We start from the raw sequence: 9,223 nt of genomic DNA on the forward strand, positions 1-9,223 counted from the left end.
GCTCTGGCTCCCAGCCCATTACCCCTTCTAACATTTGGCCAACTACAAGGACCCCTAACTCTCTCCTGACCTGTCACCTAAATATCAGGAGCATAAACAGCAAGGTCCATAATCTCCATGCCCTCTTAGCAGCCTACTCACCTGATGTGCTATGTCTCACAGAAACCTGGCTAAAACCAGGAACTAAAGACAATGAAGTTATCCCACCAGGGTACAACATACTCAGACTAGACCATAAGTCTAGGAAAGGTGGGGGAGTAGCAGTACTCTTTAAAAATACACTAGATGTCACATTAGCCCCACAACAACCTCCCTTGTTCAATAATGCTGAAACTCTCATTATCAGACTACAGTTTAACAAAATTAAATCTATATTCATTGCCTGCGTTTATATCCCTCCAGGCAATAATAGAAATACCCTAGAGGACTTCCTTCAATGGCTATCCAACATGTACCTCAGCAAAACTATGTTGTTAGGAGACTTTAATATTGATTGAAACAACTGTTCCAATGAATCTCCCACAACCCATGTAAACCTTCATGGCTATACACAATTCATATCCTTACCCCACCAGAATAAATAAACCCTACAACAAAGGTAGTATCCTGGACTGGATTCTTATCAACAATCACCCAGAAATGTACAACACTGGTACCCCCCCCCCAGATCATATAAGTGACCACTTACTCACTTACATCATCAAGCATAAAGTAGATAACCACCACCAAATTCTCTGTAAATCTATTAGAAATAACAAGAACTTCAACACCACTGATTTTCAGAACGAACTCAAAGCATGCAGTTGGGCCATCCTAAAAGATCTTCCACTGGATGATGCTGTAGCCTATTTTAATTCTAAATTCCTTACTATTCTAGATTCCCACGCTCCTGTCCGCATCCTTAGATCCAAAACTAAAACTGACCCCTGGCTCTCTAAAGTAACCAAAACCAAACTCATAGCAAGAAATAAAGCATGGGACAAATGGCGTACCTCAAAAGACCCACTTGACCATATTAAATTCTGGCAGCTAAGGAATGATACTAAAAAAGCCATATTGTTAGACAAAAAAACTTCTATCAACACCTTCAACAAAAACATCAGAACAAACCTCAAAAGTTTTGGGCAGGAGTAAACAAACTGCTCCACCCCGGACAATCCACCACTCCCATCCCATCAGCTTGTAACCTAAAATCTCCGGAGGAAACTGCAAATGTCTTTAACAGTTTCTTCACTAAGACCATCCAATCACTAGCTAGCCACCTGGCTCCCAGTGGCCCCAATCAGGATTCCTCCTCGATCACTACCCCACTCTCCTTGAACTTCCAGCCTGTATCTACATCAACCATCAGATCGCTAATTAACAAACTAAAACCCACTACACTAGCAGCTGATCTCCTCCCACCAGAATATCTACAGAAAGCGGCAGATGCCATTGAATACCCTATTTCTATTATTATAAACCGAACCTTGTCCGAAGCTACCATCCCCTCTATCTGGAAGGTTTCCCACGTTATTCCTCTCTGTAAAGGGGGGGACTCTTTAGACCTCTCAAACTATAGACCATACTATCACCTCTGGCCAAGATAATGGAAAAATGCATCTGTAACCAATCAATGCACTATCTCACCCAGAATAAACTGCTGGCCAACTCTCAGCATGGCTTTAGGCCAAACCACAGCACCACCTCAGCCCTACTATCCTTCTCTAACTCTATTAACCTCAACTGAAACAATAACAAACTTGCATCAGCTCTCTTCCTAGATCTCTCTAAGGCCTTTGATATGGTCAACCACCAACTACTCATCCATACCCTGAAGAAACTGTCACTAAATAACTGTGCAATTAAATGGTTCCAGTCTTATTTGTCTGACAGACAAAAAGCAGTATTATGGCAGAATACACTATCCACTCTTCTACCCATCACACTAGGAGTCCCCCAAGCCTCCATACTAGGACCACTTCTCTTCGCAGTCTTTATCAATGACCTACCCACAATCACTCCCAAGGCCAACTGCATCCAATATGTGGATGACTCCTACATCACAAGATGGGTTGCCAACTGGCTCACAGACAGAACCCACATGGTAAGAGTTGTGGGAGCTAGGTCTGACTCTAAACCTGTTACAAGTGGTGTTCCCCAGGGCTCAGTCCTAGGACCCCCTCCTATTTGGCATATACTTTTCAGAGGTACAGGCTAGCACAGGAGGACTATGGCTGGCCAAGTCCGCAGATGACTGCAAACTAGGGGCTATAATTGACTCTCCGGCTGACACCGACATCCTCCAAAAGGGTCTCACTGAGACAGATACCTGGTGTCAAAACCATGGCTTCAAGCTAAATGCCAAAAAGTGCATAGTCATCCCCTTTGGAAAAAACATAGTACCCATAAACTACCACACAGGTGGTAGCCCCCTAAATACGGAAGACGTAATAAGGGATCTGTGGACCCAAGTAGATAGTAACCTCTCCTTTGACAATCACATTGCCAAAGTGGTTAGAAAATCTTTCTATGTGGCCCACCTAATCACAAAAGGGTTTGCATCCAGATCAAAAGAGGTCATTGTGCCCCTCTACGCATCACTCATCAGACCCATCATAGAGTACAATGACCCATTTGGGATGTACCTTACAAGACACCTGCAACAGCTGGAAAGACCACAGAAGTACCTCACCAAGAGGATTACTGGCCTCAAACAGATGCCCTGTGCAGCACGACTGAAGAAACTGCAGCTTTACTCGGCTGCATACTGCCTACTCAGAGGTGATCTCTGCCTGACATACAAGGCCATGTCTAACCCAGAATTGATGGACATGCTCCACCTAAAGAAAACTATATCCCCTCAAGCCACACGCTCTAGGGATCTAAATCTCACCACAACAATAAATAGGACATGTTGGAGGGATATATTCCTGTCCCAAAGACTTCCCACGCTCTGGAACAAGATTCCAATCTACATTAGGCAGAGCTCCTCTCTAACCTTCTTCAAGAGAAACCTTGATGAGTGGATGGGAAACAGAAAGTATACTCCAGGGATCACTTCAATGGCTCCACTGGACAGAGGCACAGGGATCTAATCTAAGGGGGTGGCGTAAGCCAACACATTCCAGCTAGGCTTATAAATGCCTTCGGGCAGATAGCCTAGTACCTACCTATGAACCTATAATCTGGGCAACCTCCTCCTCAACTGAGCTGATGACTCTAACCCAGAATACTTTCAATGATGATGAAAAATGGTTTGCAAACCGTCAGCTTATTTTAAACCCCAACAAAACTAAGCTGCTAATTTTCCCCCACCTGTAAGTCCTCTTCACCATTATTTACCATAAGATCCAATAATGGCACACTTATATCCCCAGAAGTTCACACCAAACTCCTAGGGGTCACAGTTGACAATACCCTAAAATATGACACCCATGTCAATCAAACCATCAAAACCGTCAACAAAAACTGGGCTCCCTCTATAGGATCAAACCTTTCCTCACTCCATTTGCAAGAACTTCTGTCGTTCACTCCAACTTACTGTCTACCCTTCTCTATGTCTCCCCCCTTTTCAGTAACTTGAATAAAACCATTCTTAGCAAACATGCAAACTGTTACAACCATATAGCTAGATCTGCTACAGGTACAACCTTTAGGACCCACCACTGTATCAACTTAACTCAACTAGGTTGGCTTGAATGGACTAGTCTCCTCCAATACAACCAACTTATAATAGCTCACAAAGTTCTAAACCACCCCGATAAGACACCAGCCCTAAACAAGATCATTAATCCCTACAGCAACCTGAGGTCACTGCGCTCTGCTGACAAACTGCTGGTTCAAACAACCAAAAGCATAAATGTGGCTGGTGACTCTCTATTTGCCAACTCTGTAGGCAAAACTTGGAACTCTCTACCTGCTGAACTTACTCTCCAGCCCTCTCTAACCCAGTTCAAAAAAGCCTCAAACTACACTTTCAAATGCACTGGCAATGTCGCTGTTCAAAACCTGACTAACTCCCAACCCCTGGCATTGGATATCTTGCCTAATTAAATCTCTCATTTGACTCTAAAATTTATATGACTTTGCTTTGTGGCATATCTAGAGCTCGTTAAGGGATAAAGTCCTTACCTGTGTGAAACCCTGTGTGAAACTTTCAGTTGCCTACCATGTTCTATAAATGTTTGTAACCTTACTGAAGACTGTAAAGTATGTTAATTTGTAAATGTTACTTATGTAATGTAATGTAATCTACTAACTTGGAGCCTTTCTCCCTGTGCCTCCCCTGAAAATGGACATATATCCAGTCAGACTATCCCGGTAAACAAATGTAAAATAAAATAAATAAATAAACATAAGGTACAGAGATTGATTCAGACCTCTGGCTATTTGCTAAACTTCTAATACCTTTCAGATTGATAATTATTTACCTTTGAAAATTGATGCCTATCATGTAGCTTTCTCCTTAAATTAATTATACTGATGTGACTCTGACATGCTGTCACGTATTATTCCATTCCTGCTTGTATCGTCAGGTAGTTCTTGGAAAACACATAACTGCCAGACTGCGTTCACTTTCTTCATTCAAACTGTCATATCTTCTGTACTGCACACACACACACACACACACACACACACACACACACACACACACACACACACACACACACACACACGTATGTATATGTAATATATTATTTAAATGGGCAGTTGTAGATCACATTAATCACAATGTATATATATATATATATATATATATATATATATATATACACACACACACACACACACACACACACACACACACACACACACACACACACACACATATGTATATATATATATATATGTGTGTGTGTGTGTGTGTGTGTGTGTGTGTGTGTGTGTATATATATATTTATGTGTGTGTGTATATATATATATATATATATGTGTGTGTGTGTGTGTGTGTGTGTGTGTGTGTGTGTGTGTATATATATATAACAATGATCTCTAATGCGTTCTCTCAATGATCTGTTGGTCTTGCCAACATAAAAACAATGACATGAGAGACAGTGAGCCACATAAACAACATTCCTGGTATGGCATGAGCTGCTGTTCCTGAGTTCCCATAGTACACCCGTTTCAGGGTGTTTGAAAAATCGTGACTCATCTATGAGGTGGCATTGTTGGCATTTGCCACATTTTTAGTGCCCTCAAAGTTAGAGGTATGAGGAAGCATTCTCCTGTTTTCTGTTCTGTAGCAAAGTGATCTCTTGAGGTTGACCTTGTTACTATATATAAACGATGGATGAGTTCCAATGATCTCAGCAATATTTTTGTCTGCCATCAATATGTTCCAATGCATTGCTATGGCATGCTCTGCAGTGGAGATGTTGTTAGAATAAGGAAGAATGATGGCTTGTCTAGAAGGTTTGTTGTTTGTATTTCTCTTGCACCTTTGAGCTGCTTTCAGAGAAATAAGGTTTTGCTCTCGTTTGCCTATAGTTATTCATATTAGAGTAAACCCTAGAAATGTCATGTTTACTGTAGCCCCTGTTAATGAGGCCAGTCTCAAGTTGTTTTAATTCTTTGTGAAAGGATGTGTCTTCACATGAGAGCCTTGATAGCCTCATAGCCTGACCCTTGATAATATTGCCAAAAATAGTAGGGTTATGCATGCTCGTTCTGTGTAAGAATGCTGGGGTGTAGCAAGGTTTGCGATATACCTTAGTAGACAGTCTACCTTCCTTTTGTATATTGTAGTATCTAAATAGTCGACACTGTTCAATGAGTAGTTCAATGTAAACTTCAGAAAACATTCCTCTTTGTTGATGTTTCCTACAAGTGTTATGAGTTCTTCCTGTGAACCTTTCCATAGAAAAAACAGGTCATCTACAAACCTTCGATAGAATGTTATTTTGGGCTGGTTAAGTATATGGGTGAGTTCCCATGTGACCATCACTAAGTTCGCATAGCTGTTTGCACAGCTTGTGCCCATCGCTACACCTTTTTTCTGTCTATAATATTTGCCATCATAGAGAAAGACATTGTTTTCGAGTGTGAGTTCCAAAAGTAAGCATAGAAAATCAATTTTCTGAGGATCATAATTCACCAGTTCACCTAGTAGTGATTTCAGACAGTCAATGCCTTCATGATTCGGTATACAAGTGAATAAAGAAACTACATCCATCGTGACTAAATAGATGTCATTCATGTCTGGTTTGTGATGTGAATACTGAAACAAGTCGACCAAGAACTGTTCTGTATCTTTCAAAATGTAAGTGTAATTACTCAGAACTTTTTTGAGTTCATGTTCTAAGTAAACAGATAAGGGTTCAGTTGACCAACCTGAACCTGATACAATGGGCCTTAAATCAGGGGCAACTGGATTTTTGTGCACCTTAGGTAATCCATGGATAACAGGTACTAGAGGACTCCTTACTGTGAAGAAATTCAGCAATTCCTCTGATATTATGTTGAGGTCTCTACAGTCAATTAGGTTGTTATTGATGTTCTGTATTATTTCATCCACAGTGTCCTTTGGAATGGTTTCATATGCTTCACTAGTTAGCATTTCTGTCATTCTGATGTTGTAATAACTGGAGTCCATAACTACTACCGGGCCTCCTTTGTCAGCAGGACAGATGGTAATATGGACGTTGTTTTTTAAGCTGAACAAAGCTTCTTTTTCTTCTTGGGAAAGATTGCTGTTTTTGTTATAAAGAGTAAAATCATTATATAACGTTTGTTCTACTGCTTTAAGGAAGACATCCAGTTCAGCTGTAGAGGGAGGTAAATAAGTGCTCTTTCTTCTAAATAAAACATGTTCTTGTTGATTGTCTGCTTCATGTTTGAAGCAGAGTTTTAGGGCAACATTACGCGTGAATACTCGAACAGCTAGTAGAGCTTCACTAATGTCCATGTTCGAACTGGGTATAAAACTCATGCCCTTGTTGAGAAGTGAGGTCTCAGCTGAAGTTAGTTCATATTTGGAAAGATTATATACTAAGTTCCTTGGTTCCAAAGCTTCTTCAACGTGTGTTGGTTCTGTTGTGGAAAAACATCTTTCCTTTTTGTTCCTCTGAAGTTGTCGGAATCCAGTGATCTTTTTCTCCCTATTCTGATTGGAAAAGGGGGAGTAGGAAAATGGTTATTGCCTGTTTTTTCTAATTCTATTTTGCGCCTTACTACACTGGATAGACTATTGACAGTGTTAGTTCCACTGGTAGTGGACAAACCATCATCTGGTCGGTTGGAAAAAGTGTCATCCGGAGTAGTGTACACTGATCGAACTGGTTCAGGGGAAGTAATGTCTAATGCAGCAGTGACGGCAGTGTGTTCTTCCTGTTCAGATCTAGTTCCAGGTACCATGCCCTGTTTAGGACCAATATTGTGAGGTTTCAATACCAGATGTTCATTAGAGTCATTGTTGTGAGGTTTATCTTGTCTGTTGTTTGTGTTTTGAGCACGTGTATTCATCGCAACAGTGTGGTCATTATGTCTAGGCCAAACAAATACATTCTGTTTGTTAAAATCCTCAATGTCTCTGTTTAACTTCTTTCTTTTCTGGACCAATAAGGTACGCAGTAACGAGAAACCCGATCCATAAGTTCCTGTATAAAGACTTTGGTGGAATCCGCACCATAGAGATCTATAAGTCTGTTCTGAAATGAGACAATGTTTTCAAGTAATTGATTTTCTATAGGTCTGAAAAAATCCACTAATAACTTCATGTAAGCTCTACTGGTTGCCAAGTTGATTTGTTGCCATTGACTAAGTAATTGGGGGTATAAATTGCCATATGTAGGCATATTTAAAACACGAAGACCCCTCGGGATGACATGGCAATCCAAGGAGGCTTCCATGTGGAAACGCTGAGTCTGTAAACGTTTAAATTTAAACAAAGCATTTTCTATGTCTCTTTTCAAGGTTTTGACCAGTTGTTCATCAACAATATGTTCATTTGTACTGTTATCAGAGATGACAGTGTCCATAAATAACAAAGGATTGGAGGCTGCCAACAAAACATCTTTAAGTCTGGTGGCCTGTAAGGCTGTATTGACAGTGTTGTTTCCTCTCAAATCTCCACTTTCTAACCCTTCCATGGTGTTCCAGCGGTGAATTAAGTGTAAAAAAACAGAAACAGTGGTGCCCAAAAAGTCAAAAATGAGAAAAATAATGCCCTTCCGCGTGGAACTGCCAAAATTCAAAATTGAAAAGTACTCACAGAAAACTTCTGGTGAAGGAGGCCCAGCTACAAAGTTGTTAAAATCTAGTCCATCAACAGGCATGATAGGCGTGGTCCTGTAAGTAATCCAAAGGAAACAGCAGCAGCATAAAGTATCATTCAACAGCTAATCCAACAACAAACAAAGTCAGCGTGGTCATGAAGTAGGTCCAAAGTTCACAAACACAGGATTCATGAAATGTGAAGCCAAAGGAGGTCAAAACCAGTAAAAAAGCAAATGAGTTTATTAAATGAGTAAGCGCTTTCGCGGATCTACCATCCGCTTCATCAGACTAAAACCAAATGAGTTTGAAAACAGCTTATATAACTTCTGAAAATCATGTGATCATTGCTAACTAAAGGGACAGATCATACATTTCTCTTTCAGGTTCTACATATTGAACAAGAATCAGAAAGACTGGGTGATACAGTGAATCTCACAGAACAAGCAGAAGTCAAATGGATACTTAGACTTTCTGCTCACAAAGGCATGGGTCTCAATGACACAGTGTCCCTGAAACCACATCTAAAAGGGCGTAAAATTAAATGACTTTGACATCTGTGAGAGAAACAACAATTTGATATTTAACATTCATGTGTTCAGTTCTACATGTTTTTCATGCATTATGCACTGTTTTGACTGATTTCTATTTCTGATTCTTTGCATTTAGTGCCTGCATTTATAGCTATACCAGCGTAGTTATCCATTCACTTATTGAATGTTTGTTTGTGGTCAAATAAAATGCATAGTTACTTTGAACACAATATACATAATTATACACCCTATTTACACAATGACTTTTTGGTGCACTCGTATAGTTGCACATCAGTTCACTCCAGTACACAAGGTTTGAAAGTATTTTGTGTATTCATTTTTACTTACTGCCCTATTTGGAGCTTTTATATGTTTGCATATTTGTCTGTTTCTACATATAAGGCTTTTAAATATTTTCTGCATATACTTGTACATTTTAAATTTGCTATTGTGTGTTGTTTTAAAGTGCTTTTAGTATTTTTAGTTGCATTATAACA

The sequence above is a fragment of the Protopterus annectens genome, chromosome 10.part0 (assembly GCF_019279795.1).
Source record: "Protopterus annectens isolate FY-2018-M chromosome 10.part0, PAN1.0, whole genome shotgun sequence".
In the NCBI taxonomy this organism is placed as follows: domain Eukaryota; kingdom Metazoa; phylum Chordata; order Ceratodontiformes; family Protopteridae; genus Protopterus; species Protopterus annectens.